Source organism: Varroa destructor, unplaced genomic scaffold (assembly GCF_002443255.2).
Source record: "Varroa destructor unplaced genomic scaffold, Vdes_3.0 BEIS01000005.1, whole genome shotgun sequence".
Taxonomy (NCBI): domain Eukaryota; kingdom Metazoa; phylum Arthropoda; class Arachnida; order Mesostigmata; family Varroidae; genus Varroa; species Varroa destructor.
This window is the reverse complement of record NW_019211458.1, coordinates 26491626-26517757: the sequence shown is the minus strand read 5'-3', so window position 1 is coordinate 26517757 and position 26132 is coordinate 26491626.

Genomic DNA, 26132 nt, shown 5'->3' with positions numbered 1-26132 from the left:
TTATTCGTACGAAGTCTAGCATCTGTGGCCAATACCGGAAACATTCCTGCTGATATTTAGGCGTATTACGAGTGAAGACGAAAGAAAAATGTGAAGAATGCTTTATTGATTGCTTCTCATTAATTACCCAGCTTCGATTTTAATATATACTTAGCGTTATAGGGCGCGAGGTCAAGCTACCATTAATAATTATTATTGATCTTTTTAGAATATCATCAGAGGCCGAAATACCTAGCACCGCTTCATTGTATCCTTCGTTTTTTTTGTGTACAAGACACCGCTTCGTCACAGCCTCAGGTCGCCGCGTAGAGTTAACTAGATAGGCTGAAAAAGACTTGTTTATTGCTCATCAATTAAAAAAAAACATGTATAGTAAATAAAAGGGTTGTAGTTTGACAATCGAGTAAAGTCAGAGACCATTATGTGCTCTTTATGCCTTCGGGAAATTATAGTGTTTTCTTTTATCACCTTTGCAAATTAAGCAAAATTGACCAGTTTGTCGACGCCACTAAAAATTAGCTGCACCTTCTGCATTCACTCGATAAGAGATATGTTGTTCGGTTAAGAGTTTGTCCACAGTCCTTATCTTAGCCAAAGCTGCAATTGCTCTTATTCAGACAGATCAACTGATTACGCTCTACAGCTGCTACTTTAGCGAGGCGTAACGCAATTGTTCCAAATTTAATCGGACCCTAATACGTATCTTGTGAGTGAGAATATTTTATATACTTAGTCTTCGATACTTAAATATTTAATACAGATAAATTTGAAGCCACATAAATGAGTCTAAAGCCTGATGGTCTTTAACCGAGTGGCAGATGCCGCTGCGGCGCAATCAGCATAACGTCAGATCCAGATAGCTTGTACCCTAGTGATCTGCAGTGGTTGAGCTTGCCATGTAGGACAAGTGTAACTATAATGCTGCAGTTAGCCAAGCACGCCAAGCTTGTCACAAGCTGCTACACTCTGTGCCTCCTATGTTAATCAGCAGATCCCCCTGCAGAAGATGATTACAGCGGTTTTATCAGCGCTAAGTTATATATATACAATAGATGCCTTGTAAACGCAAGATATACAAGCGGTTCAGTGTTCGTGATCGAATCAATAATGATGTTGCTAAGTGCTCGGCTCAATGACGTCGCCTCTGACCTGGCGATGAAGGTGATCTACCCTGTGCTTCTACTATATTAACTAGCTACCGGTCCGGACTTCATTCTACCACGGGATCACGCAACGTAGCGTTTCTACAAAGATGGCTAGACTAGATAACAAGTGGCCCGGCTTGCTGCGATGGAAAGCGGCCGGTTGTAGTTGTTAGCAGTGTGGCTAACTTTGTGTGAGCTTGTCGATGTGCAGGGTGGAAAGTACATGACTCTTTGTGTAGATCCCCTGACATTTGCTGTAGCCCTAGCTTTCTCTGCCTATCACATTTCTTATGGATGCCGTCTATAACGGTCGTCCTCTTATGGAGTGGTGTTTACGTCCTTGCTTGAACGGCCTGACTTTTTAATCGGTGCTGGGTACATGGGGGGTACATGTGAGACGCGTGGCATGTATAGCGTTGGCTGTGTTTGGGCATTGAGTTCGACCCCTTCCTACCCATCTGCTCATCTCTCTCTTTTGCAAAAGGCATAGTCTTGTTTTGCCCTTTCGCAGAGATGGTGATGGTTAAAGCAGTGGTGATGTGTACATCAAACGCATCCCGATTTCTGCTAGATGCGTATCTGCTACCGAGCTCTATTGGATCTCCCACTACGTACCCCCTATTTCTCAGTCCTAGTGTCTTAAAAGCTGAGTTCCTTTGGAGCAGCAGACCCACGGCCTGCGCCCTAGCGAGGCCGCTCCGCCTGTGTCATAAGTATTAGCTGCCTGACGGACTTCCCCATTCGCTATGATTTTCCGTTATTTCACTCTCTAATACACACACACATATCCAGACAGATTTGTACAAATATTTCTTTTGACTAAGCCCGCACCAGGACAAAACCTCACCGGTCGAATGACCGACTTTCGCAGCGCAAAGCGAGGCGGGAGCAGTCTGCCGTATGGCAAGTTGCAGAGGCTGTAGAGACGCGAGCAAACGGCCACAAGGCTCCACCGCCACATAGCAGGCCACGGCAACTTGGCCAACAACTGCAGGGAGTAGTCACTGTTAGCGATGGCAGCAGGCTCATCGGTTGGCTCACTCAGCTGCTACCCACCTGATGGTACATTTCTATTTCCTGAGATACCACAGCGAGCACCAAGCGCCGGCCACGAGCTGTTCGTCAGTAAAATGACGAACGACTAACCGTCGTTTCCGTGGCCTTTGCTCGCCGTTGCCGTCTCTTTCGTCGTAGCTGTACCGTAGGGCCTTCCATGGAGGCGAACGGAAGACCGACGGCTCGCGCCGGCTGCCAGCGGATAGACGAAATTGCTCACTGCTCGCCTTTCCAGCAGTTGTGCTTCTATCAGGTGAAGGTAGGTACAGAAGCACACGGTAAATATGGCTGCAACCTTCAGTACATGTACTGTATGGACGTATACGCAAGCATAGACGTATTCTTATGTGATCACGGCGAGGGGCGAATCATCCCCGTGGTTGCTCCCCATGCTATGCTATTGGAGTTTTGCTGCTTGGGCATGTGAGGGAAGTCGTCTTTTGTCCCCAGCTAAAAGTGGTCTTGAATGCTTAGGAAGTGAGAGGTAACAAGACGTCGTGTACGGCACGTTGAGGAAACCGATCGGCCGACGGCTGGGTCTGCAGATAGATAGGATTTAAGCTGACGAGATTGGCAAGCAAAGCAGTTTCGCATATCCGTCCCATGTGATGATATTTAGAACATTACGGTTGCTGGGTGAACGAGCGTACTGCGACATTTTTCCTCTATGCAGGAAGACGCGAAGTATCGCATGTGTTTGGAGTCCTCCTAAGGTAAATGCTACCATTAACGGTTTGTCGTAGTTGTTGGTAATGTGCGCGATTTGGAATTGTTTGAGAGACAATTTGGTTTGATGATGTAATCGCTGGAGTTTCCTTGAACCACGTGGTTCTTCATAGCCTTGGCTATTTATTAAGTAATTAAAAAAAAATAATTAGAAAAAGCAGTGTAGGGTTTTTCTGTTTACATTCTCCCGTGGTATTTATTTATGAAGCTATATTGGCAGATCAATTAAATGCCGCTTCGAACATCTAGTATTTATTTTGGGATATGTTGTACACACAGCTGGTTTTGTGCTACGGGCCAGCCATCTAAAATAGTGCTTAACAGTATTACCGCAACTTGGCACGTTTCTTATTCCAAGTGTTTCCATGTCATAAAGTTATATGGCGAACATTGTTCTAAGTGGTTCAAAAGCAACGATTGCTCTGCTGATCAGTAACCGTGAAAAGAACACCGATAATAGCCGGAGTGTTATTGCACAGATATTACCAAAAAGTGCGCAAGATTGCCGAAAAGGTTGTTTGGACTCGTTTTCCTATAAAAACTTTCTGCATTTTCTGAAATATGAAATACATATTTACCAATATATAGCTTTTTTTTTTTTGCACGCCCCCTAAGCATCGTTTGATTAAGCATACAATAAACAATATTAATGTGTTTCAAGCAGTACACCATTCAAACAAGTTTTACTGCACTTGGTCGCTCTAGGTAGCCGTCATGATGAGACTTGGTCTGAACAAACAAAGACAAACCATGACTTTAAAAAAAAGTAAATACTCTTTACTATGTAATAACTCTTTTTTTTCTAAAAACAAAATTTTATTAAAAAAAAAACGCCATAGAAATGAATATGATCACCTAATACAATGTAAGCATCTAAGACTTCCCAATGCGCGCCATATAGTTGCTAACGAATACAACCCATGCAGGTCACTGAAGTGCAACTAGCGGGTCTGAAAATGTTTTTAATTGAGCTAAACACCGATCCAATTTATCGTATAATCAGCATATATCGAAAAGTGTTTTTTTTTTCATGGTCCTATTTAACTCAAATCAGTTCATCACTGCTCCCAAAGCAAAGATTACATTATAGTAATATTTGCAATTCAACTCTAAGAGGAAAAATGTTCGAAGTCCAAAAAGGCGCGGTCAACGTAGGACCAGCTCCTCTGATTATTATCATTGGTGTAATTATATTCCGTGCGATTTTTGTCAGTCATATAATAACCTTGACGAGGCCTGAACGAGAATACGATGAAACAACAACACCAACGATGCCCGGAGTTTGGCGGCCGGAAACACGATTTTCATCAAAACAAATTAATTTAATAATACTCTGCTGCTACTGCTGGTAAATATGCCGCCGCCCCTATGTTATTATCTTCAGCTTGAACAGTAACAGCCATCGGAGCAGCAGTGGTTGTCTCTACTCGTATCGTACCCAGGCCCCGCTGACTGTTCAGCGTCGGAGCTTATCGATTCTGCAATCTTCACGCATACTTTTTCACTCCTGAGGTTTGTCGCCGCTATAACAAACCACTGGAGACTACAGAGACTTTGCCTTGTTAGAACCAAGCTCGAGACCCTACGAAAAAAGTGGGAACGTGACGCTCTTATCCCGTTGCTTAATAATAAATGCTTAATGCTTCGATGGTGTTCCATCGGCCAACGGACGGAAACAAATTAATGAAAATTCCCGTTGGGGAAATTTTAATTCGATCATAGCGTGAGCTGACCGCGATGGGCGGCAGTGGGGCCAAAAATGGCCGAAGTATTTTCTGCTCACATTATTCCACTGCCAGCATCGGTTAGCGTCGACAAGGGAGTCATACCTGACTATTTGAGTTTCAGAGGTTGTCTAGTCTTACATGTTTTCAGTTTGCAACAGGGTTACAGCTAGAAAAGATAGAAATTGCAAGACTTGAGTCGTTTCTTCGATAGTCAAATGACCAACATGTCTATACAAGCAATGCAACTGCTTTGAGTGTCCAATTTTATCATCTAAAGTATATATATATATATATATATATGATGTCCTGCGCAACCACATCCGACGCTATTTACAATCCTTAAACTATTTGTCTTTTATACAAACTGAAAAATAAGGAATTTAGATAACGATCTACAAATACAGACTCAACATGGCCAAGGACAAATTCTTTCCACGAATACCTGAAAAGCGGCCGAAATTGGCAGATTTGCGCGAGCAATGCTCTTTGTTAGCGTGTCTAAAGCGCAAAGATAATGTCCAGGCTTGTCTGTTCATCCGCCGATTCTAGAACAACGTTAACAGACATGATCTGTCTACGTATGCATTTCTTTCCAACAGAATTTAAATGAATCGGACTCTTTTCTACTTCACAAGAGCACACTCATTTATGTTAGGCCAGGTAACGCATGAGGAAGCACATGACCTTCTTCTTCTGCCGAATTGTCAGCGTTTTCAAACCTGAACAAACCTAACTACCTTATGAATTTGTAGGCCGCACAAACAAACCAGGTAGATGGTTCAGGCTTTTGAATTACTACTTTTAAAAAAATCAGCCTGCATAGTATCAAGAGGCAAACAGAAGGGCCTGATAACAATGGCTATTAGAAGTGAGCCTTGAGTTGCCACCGCTTTCGTGCAGGGCAGGCTAGACTTACGCCATTATAGCCTCTCAATAGAAAAGACCGAACGATGCTGAACAAAAGTTGTAGTACACTGAAAGAATGGCGGCGCCTGGGAAACTCTTGGATTTTACTAAGCGGCTAGGCTTCTAACAGAAGCCAAAGCAATAAGACTGATTGAAAATTGGTAACTTTTCTCAACTTTAGAAAGCAAGATTCATACAGACACAGCTGAAAATTATTAGAGGTCGACGAAGTATACGGCACAATAACGTAGGAGCAATGTAGTATTAGAATAAGGCGTTGTGTTATAGCGGAAGGTATCCTGACCTCGATGGTGGTCAGGTATGTATCTGTGTCTATTCGTAAGGTACGGATATAGCGTGGTTATAAAGAGTTTGCAATAAAACGATTGCATAAAAATTTATATTTCTTTATCATGCCGTAGTTTTTCCTAGCTAGAATACCTTTTTAAATACTTTTATTCACAAGGATTTAATAACTGCCAAAAAGCGCCGCAAAGACACATAAATACCAAATATGGTGTAAATCCAGTATTAACATTGATATCCTTCGATTTCTGTAGAAGAGACGCACAGTGCTGACGGCGTTCTTATCTTCCCACTAGTTTTGCCTATTTGGCCGGCCATTCGCTAGCCTGCTCCGACACTTGTTCTGGCCCTGTCCTCTTCTTCTTGATTTGAAGGCGCCGGCGCGCGGTTGATGCTGTGCTAGTCCTGCTGCCGTTGCTTCTCGTGTCGACCAGTCTCTAATTAAAAATGAAGCCATTCTCTTTTCATGAGGGGTACACAGAGTGACGACTGTAGTAGCAGAAGCAGTAATAGTGGGCGGCTGACCACTGGTCTGTTCTTGGCCAGAGGCGAGCTGATTGCCTGTTTAGTCCCCCCCCAGCCACCCTGCTGTTTATGGTGGTGGTCCGGCCTTCTTCTGCCTTCTCAACTTCACCAGCTGAAATTCGTATACACAAAAGGGGACTAGTCGTATGAGTCGGAATGAGGGCAACCGCGAACGATACGAGGGAAATCTGACGTAGGGAGGCGGGATATGATCGCAGCAGTCAGCGTAGCTACCATAGGAAATGTTAGCACAAATTCCCTATACCCCCTCGCTCCTTTTCTAATCCCCATCTGCTTTTAGCCACTGTCCACCTTTCGAGATTTCGGCGCGGCACACTCATGCAGCATCGGCCAGCAGCAGATTCATCCTCCCCTGAAGGCATCTAGAAGCCAAAAAGATAGCAGGAGAAACGCAGGTAGACGGCAGATGGTAGCACCGAGGGGTAGTATCAGTGGCAGCAGTTGTAGAAACCGGCAACGAACAACCACCGTGCTGATAGCAAAGACAACGGTAGTTGCGACGGGATCGCAGTTGTCGGGAAACTACGAACGTAGGCTGGACGTGCAGAGCAAAGACGACCACTGTCGGTATGGTGCGTTGCCCCAAGCGGGGCTCGAGGGCACAACTGAAAGATCCTTTGTTGAGCACCGGCGGCGGCGACGGCGGTAATGGGACGCCCGGGTCCTAGCCCAGCCGGTCGGCTCCCGGGCCAGTGCGTTAAGTCGCTATGGATTGGGTAGGCAGAAGTGAGCATCCAACAACCAGCCGCGCCATGTCCTGTTCGACACCCATACCCTATTCGCTGTTGTGTTCGTGGTACTTCTCTCCTACCTTGAAAGAGGTGGTTGCTTGCTCGGTGGGGCGGTCAGTGCCTTGTTCTCGTTCGCCGTGCCTCGGTTGAGCGGTGCGTATAATTAGCAGACAACTGCGCCCTGCCGCCAGCAATTCCAACCAGTAGCCGCTACTGACCATGGTTTTCTCTTCTAGCATCGAGCCCCCCCTCCCTCTTTCCGTTTCTCCCGCTCTCCCTTTATTCTGAGCTTTGGTACCATCGCCGGCGCATTCTCTAATTACAGCCGAAAACTAGGCTGGATCTACCTAACCCAGCGGCAGCTGTTAGGCTATTGGACAGAAACGTTGCGATACAGCTCTCTGTTCGAAAGCAGCGTTTTCGCTGAGCTCTTGCCCCTTGCAGGCCTGCAACATTAGTCGACAGACCAGTACAGAACAAGCGGAACAACACGGAAAGACATGAGCTAGAAACATGAAGGTCAACCACGAAACCGCTCAATGTTATCATTCAGAACTGCTAGTTACGAGAAAGATTCGAACAGCGAACGAAGTGCGTCCATTAAATATGCTGCACCGGTAGCAACACAAGCTGCTATTCAATTCACTTGAAGCTGAGGGCAAATCTAGCGACGACAATCGAGTCAACGTTCTGCTTTTAATTTCAGTGTAGTTACACCCACATGTGTATAGTAGAGGCACTGTGAGAGTGTGAGAATGCCGAATGAATTTGCTGCTATGAGACGCGAGCTGGTTTACGAGGTTGCGAACAGTCACTATGATGGGTTTAGTTTAGTCACAGTGCTAACTGGGCTTCGCCAAAAACGATCTCAGTACTTAAAAAAGGGTTGAGTTGTTCTTCGAATCAGTAGACAAAGAGAATGGGGGACAAGTGCGCATTTGTTTGTGTGCTTAGCTACAGGTTGAAGTAAAGGCAGTCTAGTAAAAGTGAAATAAATTGCTATTGAGCACTTCTTCAACCTCCTTACGGATCACTACTAAGAACAAAACAGATTACTTATTTTAGGTATACATATATCCAACTGAATCATTTTGCTTAAAAATCAGTTTTCTATATCGGAATATTCAGTAATTGAATCATAGGGATTTAGAGTCTGGAATTACGGCAATCAGTGGTTGTTCCAAAAAATAATATTTATAATGTAGATTTAGAATCCAGCTCGTCACGGTCCATATGCGTGATGGCATAGTACACATTTTTCTATATATATATATATATACTTCGCGGAATATCCTTCGAATTTATGGAAATTTTAGCGGGTTGTTTGTCGTCGCGAAAATGCGTTCATACGTTATTTTTGGTACCCGAAGAAGGGCAATCTTCTTGAGTGAAAAACGAATCGTTATCTTTGGAATCTGAGGGAAAATTAATTAACCTGTATATATTGGAAACATTCTGTTTTGCGTCCGAAATCGACGGTCTACATTGTTGGCAATCTCTCACAGCTTATGAAAAATCGGGCAAAAAAATCCATAAAACACAGCGTAGGATCCCTAGTAGGGTTTTAACATAAAAAAAAAAAAAAAAAAACTCAACAATTCATCATAATAGCTCAAAAAGGCATTTTTGATGCACATTTATTTTATTCATACATAAATTAACAGCCGTTTTAAGGAGGAGAATATCCATTAGTCTTTTTAGGACTTCTGGCTCTTTCTAGCCCCTGAACTCTTGGGAATTAGTCGTTTTAAGCCCATGCATGTTTGAAGCTTATGGCATCCTATAAGCACAAAACCCAACTTTTTCTGCCGCCTATTTTTATATGTGGTGTGTACAAGCGACAGTTTTAAAGGTCTACACGTACAAGCATCATATGTTGTACAACAACTATAAAAAAAATTTGCGGATGAAAGAAAGAGTATTTTGAAGGTGAGCAGCGAGTAGATTAGGTTCCGACTTTGCGCTGTAGAATATTTATTATATTGAATATACACGACCATTGAAAACGGCAATTCTAGCATACATAAAAAAAATCATTGGAGAAACCGTTTCGCTCAAGATACAGTCTTGAAAATACCTCATTGAAAAAACTTCGGATTTAGACAGAGTACTCTTTGCTTATTCTATATATGTATACAAACGTAACAAAAAGACAAGCAATAACATTATATAGGATCTGACACGGAAGTATAGATTGACAATGATCCCCAACACCTCTTAAAGTCTGCAGTGATTACTACGAACTAGAAGTAGTTGTGGAAAACAAGCCGTCATGTTGGCTTACTATCATTACATCGTATGCATTACTGAAAGTCTTCATAAGTTTAGTTCCAGATGCATTTATTTTTATGCACTTCTAAATTTCACGAGGGCATATGTGACAAATGCCTCGCCCCTTGCAAAGCTGATCAGCCGGGCGGCTCGATGTAGCCAACCCGTTGTATATATATAACAAATGCTTATACATATATATATAAGCTTATATACTTATTAAGATGCTTTTTTCAACAGTTCTACATGTATTTAGATGCTGTAACGTGCAGCATGATCTGGCAATCCAATCATGTGTTACTTTGCTTTTTGGGTACGGATCCCACTGACCCCGATAGCCACTGAAGCATCACCCCTCGTCAATGTTGCATACGAGCTTTTGGTATCGATTATTTGAGTAAGCCTATCTAACTCTAGCAGGAGATCAATAAGAGAGGAAGCAATATAATTTTCTTCCAACATGACTTAGTGATAAAAACGTTCCTAATTCTATAATATCATTCACTTTACTAATACATCGAATAGAAGAAGATGAAAGAAGTTTCAGCTATGCATTCAATGAATATAGTTAATAGGCGTTTACGAGACTAATCCTACTACCGTTGTCTTCTAACGAACATCAACGATTCATGAAAAAAATTAGATAGGGATTTAGTGTATCTGCTCTTATTATTTTAAATCGCATAAGAAAGTGCTCGTTAGAACCCACAACGATTACAATTCCAGGTCGTGAACACTTTACATATATTGTAATAAAAAACGTAAAATATATATGTCCTTTTTACTGTATTTCTGAAGATCGCTCCAAGGATCGTCTTGATGTTTGTGGGTTGACTTAGCCCAATGAGCAGCTGAAAATGCCATCCCCGAAGTAACTGTTTTATATTTGAAGGTTGAAAAAGTATTCTGTAGATTTGATTTGTTTGCATTAACAGGTGACATTGTCAGTTTATGGTATTCATTGACTACTGGATGCCAGAATGTCACGGAAATAGAAAAGATTATAAGAAGTCAGATACGTAGATTGCTATTCGTAACAAATTGTAAAGCGTACATTGCTAAATACCACGGAGAAAATGAGTTAAGAAAGTGGTTTGTTTTAAAAATTGAAAAAAAATTTAAAAAGCTAAAATTTATTTACCTTCTATGGAGTAGCTAATTAAGGTTCATATCCCATCATGCGCCACTACGTGGCGGCAAACCCACGCATTTGATTTCCGTCATATTGCTAACGTTTCTTTATACATTTTCTCGAACTGTGCCTCGAACTGCGAATATTTTTATTACTTCATCGACCTCGGTACAATGCCGCTTGAAGTTCATTGATCTGGGTAAAACCGTCTGAGGCAATAAACAAAGTGGCCTTGATCTAATACATGCATAACTTCAATATAAGCACACAATATATGTAGTTCTCGCAAGTGTATAAACTTTATAGTTAAAGATGTCCTAATAAGGGTGGGAATCTTGAATCCAGACAAGATAACCTTTTTTAATCTAATATCAAAATTTTAGTGTCAACATAAAGTAGACATTTGTAAACTATGTATAAAACATATGATCCGATAAATGCTCGTTTTGGGTTTGCTGGAACCTGGCAACAAATGAACGGCAGTATAGTCTTTAACAAATCGTTTTATCGTTAGCAATGCGATCTATGATCATATTAATGGCTACATAAATAAACGAAATGATCACATTTGGGGTGACGAAAAACCATCCAGTGCTCCATTGAACAAAACATTGTATTTCAAGCATGTCACCATCATTTGATAACGATTTAAAGATGGAGCTATCCTGAGTTTAAACAGTCAATAGTGAGCGGTAGAGTGACACGATAGCCTAGGCTTCCCGATCTCCAGTGGATGGTATGCATCGTGAAAACATCTTGGCTTTTCAAGATGGTTCCATTTTTCAGATGTTACGTAAAACGATGGCATTATCGGAGGAGACACATTCTGGTCGTGTAACCTTCCTTTCGGGCCGTCCAAATCATGCTGTCGGTAAACTTTTGCTAAAATGCCCCTGACCAGAACATCTACCAGGCATGTTATATACACTTTCCTTTATCCGAAGCCCATTTTGGACACCATTAGCCAATATATATTAGCCAGATTCAGGCTTTTCCGCCTTGGCTGCTGAAGATGACATTTATTTGCTCAATTAATTTTTTAGCTTTTCCGAAGTTTTATAAGATCTCGTATGTTAGTTTTCGTTCTTAACACTATTCTGGACCTACACAAATCATCTATGCGATACATTCTCTTTAACACACGTTTATGCAGGATAATAATAATAATAATGATGATAATAACATGTTATACGTAGCGATTTTCAACGTTTACGTTAGGCACTTTAAGTGTTGCGCCTTAAAGCTATGGAATGATATTTAAGATGGCTAGCTATGTGTAATGCCTTCTGGCCAAGCAGTAAAGAGGTTTGGGCAACGAGGCCAAGAGGCCCAAGCTACGCAATAATGATGGTGGTGCTACGTCCCTGCACGCCGCTCTTTCTATAGAACCATCGTCGAGTTCTTGTAGAAATTGTATGCTGGTTGTACAGGGTCTCGTTGCGTATAGGTTCTACCCTGGAGCCAACTTAGGGAAAGCTCCTGCACAGAGGAGTTTGGGGATTCGTTGGTAGAAATAGGCAGGCTAGCGTGTTCCGATCTCATCAGCAGCTGAGAACCGAGGACCACCAGGTGAGTCGGCCAGACACGACTTCGCTGGTGATAGGCTCTCTTTGGTACTAGTTTTTCCTGGACGTCCCCCTCTTTCTATAAGGGGTTTCATTGTGATCAACAACGAGTATCATACCATCTCCTGTCTCGTTCCTTGGTCGTATGCCATTCGGTGCGATCGGATCGTCCGGGAGGCGTGCGGCAATGACGACTGGCCAACACAGGTCGGCCCCCCTCGTGCAACCTTAATAGCACCCGCAGGTGCTCTCTCTTTTTGTATCCATATCTCGGTTTCAACCCTGATCCCCTCCATTTTCTGTATTATGCCATGAGGCCTCGGCTTTCCGCTGAAGTTACTACCGGACTAAGACCTCGCGAAGCTTTAAACTCACTTAGACGTTCTACGTGTGGTTTACTCCGCTTATCGTTTGTCCGTCTCCCTTACTCGTAACGGGAGCGAACCAGGCGATACTTTGCGCACGATCATCTGTGAGCATCGCAAACGCGCCAGAATAAAAGGGATCGAAGCAAAACTGCTACTTATGTTGTATAGACTTAAGGTGAACTGATGGAACCGCGCCCTTCATGTGTGTCTGCGTCCGTTTCCCGTCGATGGTTGAGGCGAGAATGTATGTAAGTACAGTGGAGGTCTTGCTTCCGCATATTGCTGTCTAAACGTTGCCACTGCCCTCAGAGAGGCGCGCGACAGGCTGCCCTTTCCTGGTGAGAGACTTAAAGGAATAAGACGCCGAAGTCTTCCACAAAAGCATCGCTCATAAAATACAAAACAACGTCACCTCTATCGTACTGACAACAGAGTCAGCGTATTATACTATGTAGATATTCATAGATTTTTTGCTCTGCTGGCAAAACTCTGCAACAACAAGAAAAACAACTATTGCCCTAGTGGCCGTTCCTGCGGAAACTGCTGACTACTCGTTGTGGAGGCAGAGGGTCAATCAGTGTGCGGGACGCGGTGAACATGGAAGCCGAGTTTGCCCTACAGCTCCACTGGAGAATCGAAAGGTGGCCAGGCTTACGTACAGAGTACTAGTGCTACCTGGCGCGGCGGTATAGACTGAGAGATTGGACGTAGATTTGGTTGCCGCATATAGCGGTGGATGGATATTCGAACTTACACCAGGACGGACTTGAACGGATAAATATGGCTGAGCAACCGACAAGGCGAACCGAAGAAGAACAATGCACATCGGTGTAAGTGAAGAAAGCAGCGCGTCCGCTCATTCTGTTGTACGTTTGTGGATCATATGCTTACACAAAGTTACGTTACATATAGCACGGCCAAAGTAGGCTCCTCGGCAAATTTTCCGGAGACCTGAATACAACAGACGTTTTTCAGACAACCGTTCAAAGTCCAATTCGCATTTGGGGTGCGCCCCGACGACACAGACGTCAAAGACCTTGGCTCCCTTAGAACACAAATAATAGGCGTTGCACAAGCTCTCGTATGTAGATCGGCGGGAACGTAAAACATGAGGCAAGACTGGCAAAAATCAGGAGTATAGGTTAGCAATATAAATGAATACAAATGGAACCAAGCTAAAATCATGGAATAGCAATAATTGTATTGTATGAACGAAAGACAAGTTACTTTCCTAAGTCGTAAAAGTGTCTGCGTATCTCAGGACGCTCAATGGGCAAGACCGGGGGAGTGTTCCCCGAACTAAAGCAAATATGAAAAGAGCGCGACTCCTTTCCACTACCGATGTAGACACGTGAAGCTATAATTCTATTTTAATGCTATTCTCTTTTGGCCTGTCTCTTGAAAAACGCCTCCAAAGTTAAGTTATGAATAATTTTTCTTAAATTATTTAAGCTGGGGTATCGCTATCTATATTGTGTTATAATCTGACAAATTTGCCCGATATTGGAAGTATTATAAATATGTCAAATGTATTGAGTCTTAGCATCCTTATCATGTGGCTCCTATCGAACTTGTATATATCCTCAATCAGCCAACCTGTTGCGTATACGATCTTCAAAATGCCGAGGTCCGATGTTTTTGGCAGAATTTTTTGTATGTCACCGAGCTAAATGAGCTAAACTATAATATTTCACGGTGTCGTTTTCGATACGTTTGCCGAGGCAGATCTCAGATTTCAAATTTACAGGCAGCCTTATAAACCTATTTTTTCAACCGATGCTTTTCTTGGGCCTCGCAATTTTCGAATAAATTATCCCACTGTAAGCTTGCTTTCTCTTACAACACGCTAGAGCAAATATATTTTTTTGCCGCGGCTTAAATTATGTCGTTGTAAACAGAGCCACATTTTAGAGAGGCACCTTGTAATAGTCCATATTTTATAGTGATTCTGTTATAGTATACACCACAAAAAGCATTACGTTCAATTGAAAGATTTTACGGAATAGATGATCTACAGAGCACCGGTGCAATTAGATGGTATAAATGCGGATGTCTAGCTAAACGGACTTTTATTTGCCTTTGAGCCTTACAAAATTATTCTCCGCTGTAAAAGTATTAGAAGGCTCAATTGAGGGCAGTATTATTCTATCATAGCTAACTGCTGCCGTCAACAATCCGACGCTATCACCAGGTCGAAGTTACGAGTGCATGAGCACTGCCGCATATCGCAGGGGCTTTGTGATTTCTTCACACTCTTCCATATCCAAAAAACAGGTGGTTAGTAATCTTTTATCGATCTATACTATCTACAATATATCCTTGTCAATATACTATCAATAATCTAACGTTTAGTCGTTGCCTTCTTATGAATGGCAACGACCTAAGCACTAGTTGGTTTTCACTATCTTCTTGCCTTACCATTTCCTCTTTTAGGTCGGTTACAATAGATTATCGATTTCATTAATGCTACTAAGAAGATATTGCCCGGCTAAATCTATCCGACTCAGTTTCCAGTCATCCGGAACGTTCCTTCTCTCCGATGGTAAGATTTCACTAAGCAATGTTGATAGGTAATCATTGCCCAAGTCTGTCAGCACCACTGACCATTGCCTGTATCACACGTAATCCCGTTGTCGATCCAGTCTATATAAGCCCCAACACTATACCGTTTTAACGACGTTGGCCTTATGTTTCTGTATCTGAGTGTGTGTATCCAACATTCAACGCAATGCAAGAACCCCCTTCTTCACCCTAAACGTATCTTATTATAGTCACCCGTTTCGATTTCGCGTTGTTGCTACCCTTTAGCATGACCCTTTAATAGTTAACACGAAAGACCTGAAGATATCTAACAAATGACAACGACGAGCACATCAACATACTATACGTAAAATAGGCCGAGAACAGTTAGACTTTATGAACGTACCTTAACTGTACCTAATCTCTGTAGAGAAAAATCTTCAGGCAAAAAGTGTTTCAGTGTTAGGTTACTTTTTTTTGGATTATCTTATATATTTTCGTCGTTTTTCAAATCTCCTTGATAGCCTTTACAGGCGACAAATGGCAAATCACTGACAACGTTTCATAATTAGGGCAAAATTTGTATGTGTGTTGTAATATATGTTTTTGGTTTTTTTTTTTTTTTTTTTTTTATAACATTTTCAGGTATATGTGAAAAAGCTTTTGGAAGCACCTTTCTTTCATATATAAGTATCAAGAAGTCGTTCCTACTAGGTATCCTACCAAGGTGGGTCTCGCTAAGTTTATCTGAGGTTTGTACAATAAACGGCATGACAACCATATAAGCAGCTATTGACATTAAAAATAGTTCCTGATTTTCCTAACATACGTAATTTTCCCCTAATTTCTCATTTTTCTAGTTATTAATTTTGGTAAACATTTTTACCAAGGTTAAATAAGTTACGATTCTGTATTTGATAGAGGCCTTCCACGACTGAAGTCAGTAAATGCTGCCTCAAATCTAACAAAGCTAGGCTATGCTAGATTTCGAACCTTTTAATCTATATTATAACCAGGTTTCTCACTAGGTTTTATGAAACTTCGCTATCGCGTTAAGAAGAACCAATTCAAATGGAACTTAACGCTGTCCACGCGCCAGAAACATTATAGCGATCTAATTAATATAAAACCTAACAACTGCTTTAGCGTTAGCTTGTTGAGCAATATAATCTGAAGTAACTGAATATCGTTGACGAGAATATATGTAGTATTCAGCAATAGTACTGGACCTTGATCATATGAACTGGTAAGTTAAAACACAAACTAAGCCTAAAAATTTCACAGCTGTTTTTTTTTTTTTTAATTTTAGCTCACGGACAGCGGACAGATATCCCTTGATATTTTCCTCGGCGCCAGCTTTTTGAGGCATACTACTGTAATTACTAAATAGTTGCGCTTGTTCAAGGTGTACACATATGGGAGTTGAATAGAGAATAATAGACGTCTCTATACAGAGCTTACTCTAGAAATACGAATTTTACCAGATGGCTGATGAACCTTTTTGACCACTGCCTTTCCTCATAATTGATTGAACTCATTTTCAAGGCTGCAGAAGAGCTCTTCAGTTGATTTTTACGAGACGTATATCCATGCAAATGTACACAAGGCCTACCTCGAGACCTGCTATGCGATATCTCTGTGGGAGGGCCCTTAGCATAACGGAACTTCATTTCAGGGAACGAAAAAAAGTGTAGAGTCAGCACCACGGTGTCCCTCGTTTCTCGTATGTAATTGTGCCCAGGGGCTGCACTTGACATCGTTTTTCGTCTGCGGTGAAATCGGCTCGCCCTGTTTCTTGAAATGGGCAATACGTAAAATAAACTATCCTTATCGTAAATATGTTTGTACCTGGCTAGATACCATGCGAAATTTTTGAATGCATACGAAATTACAATTAGTCAACTGTAAATCCTCCGATGCGACTTTCCCATTACGGGGAAAATGCGTGTCCGTACAGCGTTAGATCCGCATATTTTTCTTTGGCGAATGTGCTTGATATTTTTTATAATTAAACTGCCGCCGCGTCAGATCGGTTTCGCATATACCTCTTCTGCTATCGTTGTAGCTGCATGACCCGGGGTCTCTGGGTCGACTCTCGCATAGCTGTAGCGGTCCTGCGCGCACGCTTCGGGATACCAATCGAGCTGGGGCAAACTGAGTGTGGAATACCCCGGCTGAGGTAAACCGACTATTGAGAAATCCAGGCTGATGATGGAGTTGGGGCTAGGAGTGTGGATGTTATAGGTGCTTTCGTTTGGTGTCTTTAGGGCGGAACTGAGTGTATATGACAGCCACCGGTAGCAAAGCTAACAGTAGCAGCACGGAACAGGGCCTTGCTTTGCTCGACTTGCTTGTCTTTCAGCCCGACGTGCTGGCGGTCGGGTCCTGCCGCGGTTTTGACTGCCGAGGGGATCGGTATCGTGCTTGTTCAAGCTGTTTGTTGGTGTATGAGGCGTGGGCACAGGGGCAGAGAGCAAGAGGCCACTCAGATAGAAGTCTTTATATGTGACTGTGTTTGTCTGTATGTGTGCGCTGCGGAGTATGTTTGTGTGCGTGTCTGTGTGAAAGTAAGAGGCGAATGGTGAGCAGGTAAACAGGCGGGCGAGGAATATGGTGGGAGGAGCAGGCGGTGAACACAGTCGGTTCTCCCATAGGACTGGCCGTTTTGCTGTAGGTTGCGCCCATTTTTGTTCGCTGTCGGTTGCCGGTCACCCTAGGCCATAGCATTCCCTAGTTGCCAGCAAGGAATTGTCGTCTGACACTCACCGGCATTGGGCACTGGCAGAGAAAGCATTGCATCGTGGAATATGCGAAGCCTTCAGCGGCAGCAGCGGCAGGGGTATCCGCACCAGGCAGTCGGGTACTCAATGCGAACGTTCCCCACTTCCTTGCTCGCGCCCAAGGCACTTCTTCAATGCCCGCCTCCCGCCTGCTCAAAGGATGGACTTCTGTATACCCCATTCGTGCTTTCGCCCCCCACAAGTCCCAACCGCCCCATCCATATTACGATCCCCAGAGCTTTCTCCTCTTCTCTTCTTTGGTTTACCTTTTCCTTTTACACAGTCCAGTCGACGTTCCACAATTGAGATGTATTAAGCTGGCGGTACCAAAGGGCGAAGAAGAACGTACTTTTTCTCAAAATAGAGGATGACGCAAAGATAGGGGCAACGATGATTTAAGCGAATTGTCGGTTGGACCCTACCAAGGGCTGCGGCGACAAAGACTCGGTCTTTCACCCGTTCGTTCCGACACACTCGGCCCCTGCCGGCGCAGACAGACTTAAAGCAGTCCCAGCGGCGCCTTCATTTTACTTCTCTGCCATTATATTATCTCCACCAGCGCTGTTTAGCAACAGAAGAAAGACAGGTAGAGGCAAGGGCGGATGTTGATGCAAACGCAGGTTTCGCTCACAGCGAACACTCACCGAGCTGCCGTCTCTTTCTGGTCTACCGCCGCCGGCAGAATAGCCCAGCAGTCGGTAGTACTTGCAACCAAGGAAGTCGCTTGGTGGGCTTGATGTTCAGATCTCTTCGGGAGAGGAGCAGCGCCAGGTCCCCGAAGCGGTGGAGAGAAGAGCTCCCGGGCATAGCACTCGATCAACTACAACTACCGCTGCTACAAGTCTATTTCTTCTCATTCTCTTTCCAAGGCGGCTTCTAGTCTTAAACGGCACCTAGTTAGGGCCCGTTCCCCTCGTCGCCAGCCAGTCTACTGATCGTTGATATTGTTGTGATCGCAGTGGCCCGGCGGCAGCTTCTGTGGGCATTGTCGTTTCCAGTGTTGTCGTTTTGCGCAATACGCTGACGACATTCGTAGAACAGTCGAATAACAATGGAGAGGCCTGAAACTCGTAGTGCCTGCGGGGCCTGCCGTGCCGATAGTGCGCCTGCTCTCGTCGCTAGTGATAGTGGAAGCAGTACGTCTGCTCCAAGCTCAAGCTGTTTGTGCCGGCCATCCGCCGAGTGGTGAGTTTCTCACCACTCCTTTAGCTGCTTGTGCTGCGTCTCAAAGACAACTGTAGTCACTCGTTTAGCAGTGAGGCTGGTTTGATACTGCCCACAGCGATATCCGCAAATACAGCAACACTACTATCAGTGCGAAGATACTACGTCTGCGATCGAGCCGCGCGGAACGGGATTCCGTCTGGACCTTTTCCCCTGCCGGTGAGCAGATGAGGGGCTTTAGCAGTCCAAGCATCTATCGCCAAGCGGTGACAGCTAGTGACCTCCAAGTCTCGACCGGCTCGAGGCTCACGATCAGAAGCTGTCGATAAACAGCAAAGCACGGTAGAGTTTTTTCCATGATGGCACACGTTTTCATCGCCTTCCATGTCCGTCCGGATGAAAAGAAATCTATTTCGATCTGCTGTAGCAACGAAGGTGCCGGCAAGGGCTACAACAGCACCGGTGTGCCGCCAGCCTGCCGTCAGCCATACCGTCTTCGACGCGCCCAACAGAGATATCATTGTGGGCGTGGATTCGCTTTCAAAACCATGCGACGGAGAACTGCAAGCTGAGCTAGGCTGGACTGAGATTGGAGCAGAGAAGTAGGGAAGCAGAGTAATATTGTCGATACAAACCTTGCGCGATTTCGCGATCCTATCTTCACTGTGCGATATTAACAGAGCTACAACTGAAGTAACATTGAGCAGCGGCAGCAAAAGAGGACAAGGCTAGTCAAACGGCTGACTCACTGGTTGATCGAGCTATGAGCCGATCCATGGCATGGTAAAGCGTTTTAAAATCGGTATCTCTTTACAGAACACGCGTATACATACATTTGAAATTGAATGGAGCTCACTGCAAAATAAGTGGTTTGATACGTTACGGTAGATTCGAGAAAAGTATGGTCGTGTACCTCAGTGCTTCAGTCAACGCATACCAAAATCATATCAGTTAATAACAGGTTAGTGAATAACCTAAAGGTGACAAGGCTTACCCCTGTTTGACCTGCGATCTATTACAAAAGAGTTCATTGAGACGACTTAATAAACTACGACAAACACGCTGCATACTTATAAAAACATACGGGTCTAGGCGGACTCGGATGCATGACCTTGCTATCACTTCGGGTCGTAACTGCGCAAAAAAACTATCGTCAAAAAGTAAAATCTGTTTATATACATATAGTATAGGTAAGCATATACATATTTAAACCCGAGAACAACGCGATGTGGGTCAAAATTAGAAAAAAAAAAATCAATACATTACACAACACGCCAAAGCTAAAAAAGTTTGTCCTCGACAGTGATAGATTCCGCCAGACTTCGACCAAGCATTTTTATCGAGTTAACCGGGTAGTACTAAATATAACAATGCCAGGATTAGAAACAATTAAAGCAAAGCATTTCTGTCCCTTTCAAACAAATCCATTAGTAACCCCAGCTAATAGGGCAGGCAATATTGTTCTGTTGTTCCATTCTGTCCTCGAGAGGTTTCACAGCTTTCAAAATAAATTCTCTCTTAGTTGGCGGTAAGGCTGTATTTTCTAGCGACGAGGAAACGGCGACTGCTAGGTCGATTCCGGGACGTGCACCCCTGGTCGGACGGGAGGCAGGAAAAGGGAGATGGAGCTTATTTATCTTAATTTGAGGCGCGCTGTTGGAAAGACTGAGCTTGAACATCTTGCTATCAAACCGACATACATAGGCACGCATGTACGTCGGCTGAAAAACCGACCGGCACCCAGGATCGTGTGGCTTATGCATCCGTAACAGCTGCGGCGGTGAATGTACCGATGAAAATAAGCGCTACTACCTCACATTGTATTCGTTTGAACTTACAGAATAGCCTTTACGTACGGTGGTTTGGGAGCGACGCGGGCGAAAATGGAGTCAAATAGATGAGAGGCTGCGATATGTATCCAATAAATAGTTCATTATTAACATGTATTTTCAGTGTCCGTTAGATTATCAGCGTTGAGCAATATAGAGCTTTATCAAAGTTGTAATCATAGCCCAACCTATTCTATATTCTAGCCTGTACCATATTGAATCAGACAGCGTAATCCATGGTGATACGTGCCGAAGCCGCAGTGGAATTGATGAAACATATTTAAAAAAGTGCGCTCAGCCGACGCTTTAGTTCCGTGCCGTCGCCGGGTGCATAAAGTGTGGAGACATTCTACGTTGATTGCTTCCTCACTCCTTCAACGGGGTACATTCGTATATCCCTGGCTATTTTTAAAACCGTAAACGGATGTTATGTGCTATTCGGTAGCAATAAAAAGGTTTCATAAAAAATTCGAGACGGACGTGCTAAAGTGGGGAAATAGTGCAAGCTCCTAAACAAGCTTCGATGGCTAAGATGGCCAGGGCATCGATACCGTCTAAATAGCACATGTGTTTAGGACGGATCTTTTTTCTAACGTTTTTTTATGCTGTTATGTCCTTTAACAAAGTTTAATTAAAAAACAAATGTGTCACATCGAAATAAAGAGTTGGGCAACCTAGGTATCCTGCAAAAGGGACAGTTCACCACAAAAAAGTCGTATAATAACAATCGAATAATTATGAACCGTGTGTAATGCTTTATAATGGTACAGGAAATTGTAGATAGTATCAAACAAAAAAAATGCCTCTTTAATAAATTTTAGTAAAGAGCGAAGGTATTAGATAATCTGAGAAGAGTAGGCAAACATAATTTGATGCTTTTAAGCAGATGTCGTCAACAGGTTTTTTGATCAACACCCAGTACCGCTCACACAGATTTATTATGTAAAAATTAATTTCGATAAATACATAGCCGTGATTTCTACTATTATGTCTACTATTTGCTAGCGTTATATTTCTAATTGATAATAGTTTAATTTTATTATAGTTCTTGTATAGCTAACTTAAATGACAATACGGAACATTGTAACCGTAAGTTTATTCAATTTAACTGAATGTATAATTGGATGATGTGGCGATCGCGGTTCTGCCATATTTTTCTATTTACGTGCTAAGCACAAGAGCGGAAATTAATTCGCCGTTCGGAAATAGCCTAAGTCCATTCAATCTGGATAGCACTTAGACGGCGTAGCTTCCTGTATAACCCGAAGGCGCTATCGCGGGGGCTTTGGCAGGGTTCAGAGATGGGTCTTTTGTTGCCCAGTTTGAGGTCGTGAAATCGGCCAAAGCAACCATTGATATGAAACCAAGCATATAAAAACAAAAGGTCGTGTAAATTAGTGAATCATACCAACCTCATTGAGCAAGCTTGTTGTGATACAGATTTATCTGTAATTAATAATCTGTAATTTAAGTCGTTATTTACAGAAGCGTCTGCGTCTATAATGCTAGTTTCGATACCAGGTTTCATGGTTTTTATTGGATAATAGATTTCATTAAAACATATTAATAATATATATTCGAAAACATCGAACAGTTAGTTTGTACTAAATGTATATATTATTTATATAAACACAGGTAGAGCTCGTAAATACGTTTACCTACATACAGCATACAGCATACGCTCAGTTCAGTTGCCAATTGAACACAAAACTCCTGGGTTTTTATGGGCAGTACCCAGATGCGCCTGGACCCCACGTTTATGGCCGCTACGAACGAAATACTATTTGAATATGCTGTTGCGGCTCATTCAACTATAAGAACTTCACGATAAGTACCTATGATTAGAATCATCACATGGAATATGGCTGGAGAATCCACGAAGCACGTTATTCGACCTAGACAGGATATAGGTGCCGCAAGATGCTCACCATGTTACACATATACCCGTTTATTCCATCGACCTTAAGGGCTGCACGTAAACCGAAGCAAAACAAAATACAGTACAATCTAGACATGTAAAAAGGGATATAACAATAAGGGGACAATTACGAGCTAGCCATGATTATCTACATAGTCAAAATGAATTTGTCTTGCAACGCCGCCATTGCAGTACCATAGGTGAATTCGTACAACGGTAGTCTGTAGACATTTTTTTTTGCGAATCGAATGCTATTTTGCCCCCTTCCCTACTTGCAGGTCTACCATACTGTGGTCTTTAAGCGGACAGAACAAGTTTTTTTTTAATTTCAAGTTGTAAAACTCTTCTTGCTGGACGCACCATTTCTGTTTTCATTGCAATGAGGCATTAGGGGATGGACTGTATTTTTGTAATGGAAGAATTCAATTTAATAACAATCTTTGTTTTCAAGTTTCAAGTCTCCCAGAAGGGTTTCATTGGAAAAACACGCCAGTGATGCGTAAACCTAGTAAATTGTATAGATCTACGCAATTATCAATCGCCGGTATTACGACGTTTTCACTGTAGATCATCGAACACGTATATTTAATCGATTTCAGCTTTACTTTTCTGCACGTCGATAACTGTTACCCAGTCTAATTGTCACGTCCAGGGCAACTGTCAATCGGCCCCTTCCGAATCTTGACAGAGAAGACAGATCAATTCTTTTTAACCAAATGCCCTGGTGGAATTATTCAATGCGATGGACCAATTTAAATTTATATCTGCCCTCAGCTCTCTTAGACAACGTTGCGTGTAATCAGCTACGGCTATTGCCACAAGGCAAGCCGACTTTTACGGGGTCCGTGTCGTTTTAGCTGTCGACAGATGACAACTTTCTTGAACAAATTCGATTTTGTAAATTCATGTCCTAATCGTTAGCTGAACTCTGTTGTTAATTAACTGAGTGCCTCAAAGCGTCTAGGGTTTTTAGAAGATCCAAGTGTTATTAATACGAACATGTTAGCACATATTTGTTGTTTTTAGTTTAATTTAATGAATCGACAAGTAATCTCATTACTGTTCCTTCGTTTTGCTCTTTTTTTTTTTGAACCACATCGGGTTATCCATCGTCTCATATGTATCTGTTCAGTCGGCGTCATCCACGTTAGCAAAACTCGACAACTAGCAGCAGGAGTGGGCACTCACCAAGATAGTTGCAAGGGTCGCTGCAGCCCTCGACATTACGTTGCTTAAGCTATCCTCGTACATGAAATCTTAACGGGACTATCCCATAAAGTGGCTAAAGTCGTTTGTTTACATTTGGCGCTTAGGAACATCTGACTTCTCGGAGAAGCGAGCTTTCCCAGGTTGCTCTGGTCCCATCTTGTGCGCGAATGTCTGTGTGTGTGGGAATCGCAGCAGATGGGGCTGTGGAAAAACGCCCGTTACAACACAAGCATTTGGCACTGCTCATGTCCTCTGTACATCGCCAGCCACGCCTTCTTAATGGTTCTATCGGCCAGCGAGCGGGTGATGGGTCAGCAGCAGCACACCGTACTATAACCGGTTCTTTAGCTGCCCGGGCGACGCCCTTTCCCTGTTGGTTGCCCGGTATGGGCTTGGGGTAAGAGGCTTACTGGAACTCGGTTGCAGACAACCTTGCGCCCTTTTGGAAGCTCCACGACTTCCTCTTTGGCGTTCCTCTGCCTTTTTCCTTCCTCAAAGAAGAAATTTGTTGGCGACTAGTGACCGCGAACGGAACGGCCAGTGACAGACACAATAGCTAAACCTGTGTTTAGTCACCCGGCTGCTTAGTATACACGCTCTACACGTCGAGCCGTCGGCCAGTGGCCCGCTCTAAATGATTCAGAACCGTTTTAGCTATAGCATTGGCAGTAATAATAGTTTCTTTATTTGCGTAACGATCATTCTGTTGAAATCGGTTGTTGTCTTGGCGATGAAGCAGTGGGCAACGGGCAGGTGACATTTCAAGCCGGTCGAACGAAATGAGCCCAGCCCGAGTTCAGCCGATATATTTTTGCGCATCACCGTCCGCTTTGCGGCGTCCCGCTAAACATGTGGGAGATTCAAAAACAGAAGACAATGAAATGAACCCAGATGGACAGTGCACAGAGGCACGCAACGGACACGTATCCGGTGTTCGACGCTTAATCACGCTAGAACACTGGTCATTACAGTCTCCTAAATTCACTTATATCGAAGAAGAAAAGCTACACTGCTGGAGAGTGCATCAGTACAGGTTTTGTTCATCGATGTGTGACAAATATCAGTAAACACACATATATAAGCACACGGGGCGGTCAGTCCCCGATGAAACGTTTAGAATCCAACGATTAAACGATGAGTGCTCTATCTTGAATCGTCGCTGCTTCTGGTTCCTTAACCCGAAGTTTCGCACAGTCCTTGACGTACTTGCCCTTGTTTATGCTTATACGCGTTAAAACGTTAAGAAAGTTAAAAGAGACCTAGAAAGATGTGAAGTCAGAAGGCAGGGAAGAATACATTGTTTGTCCATGTGTGTATATGCGTGTCAGTTTGCGTGCGTTTATGCGGTAGAGGGGCAGGCTTCAAGGAATTTCGTCGTTCGCTGAACCGTATGACAGTCTGTGGGACCAGCAGAGGCGGCTTATACGAACGAAAACTGGATTACAGAGGAGAGTGGAGACGACAGCGAAGAAGGCAAAAGGGTCGGAAGCGAAGTAGCGTTTAAGTGGCTCCAAAACCCGCCAGGGGCTTTTAGAGGGACCTCATCACAGGAGGGTGGTCATATGCGAATTTTGAATCGGGTAGGCATATTCCATTGTCACCGCACATTTTAGATGTGGTGGTGGCGGCAGCGGTAGCGGGATGAAGCGGTGGCTGAGAACAGGGAGCGTTGATGGCCCCGAGCGAATACAGGGTAGTGCTAGTCACGAACACTGTTGAGAAGGGGCTGGTGGGCCATCGGGCGGACGGACAAACAATGCAGTAATGGCAATAGAAAGAAAAATTAACGGAATAAAGGCTGCCGCTTTCGCCGACTGGAGCACTAAGCAGCACTCTAACTATCCCGGAAAGGCAAGCCCGTGCAGTACGGCATCTGGAAGCAGTCGACGACAGAGCTCGCCAGTGTCCCGCTGCTAGAGAATTCACAATTGGATTTGAGACAAAACATTCAAAGTGGAGGACGCAAGAGTGAAAACGAAAAACATAAATAACTGGATAGGAGACTGAAAGATGCCGGTCGTTGAAAAAAGTACATCGGCGCAAATTGGTGCGAAGAAACGACGAATTCTTTAAAGTTACTTCATTTCGGATCTGCTTGGCTTGTGCAGAAGAGATAACTCTTGTTTCATCTGACCCCTTCATTTGCAATAGCTTGCTCATATGGCATAAGGCCAGTTGGTTGGCTTCTGCCTCGTTAAGTCAATCTAACCTTCTGAACAGGTGTGCACAGTTT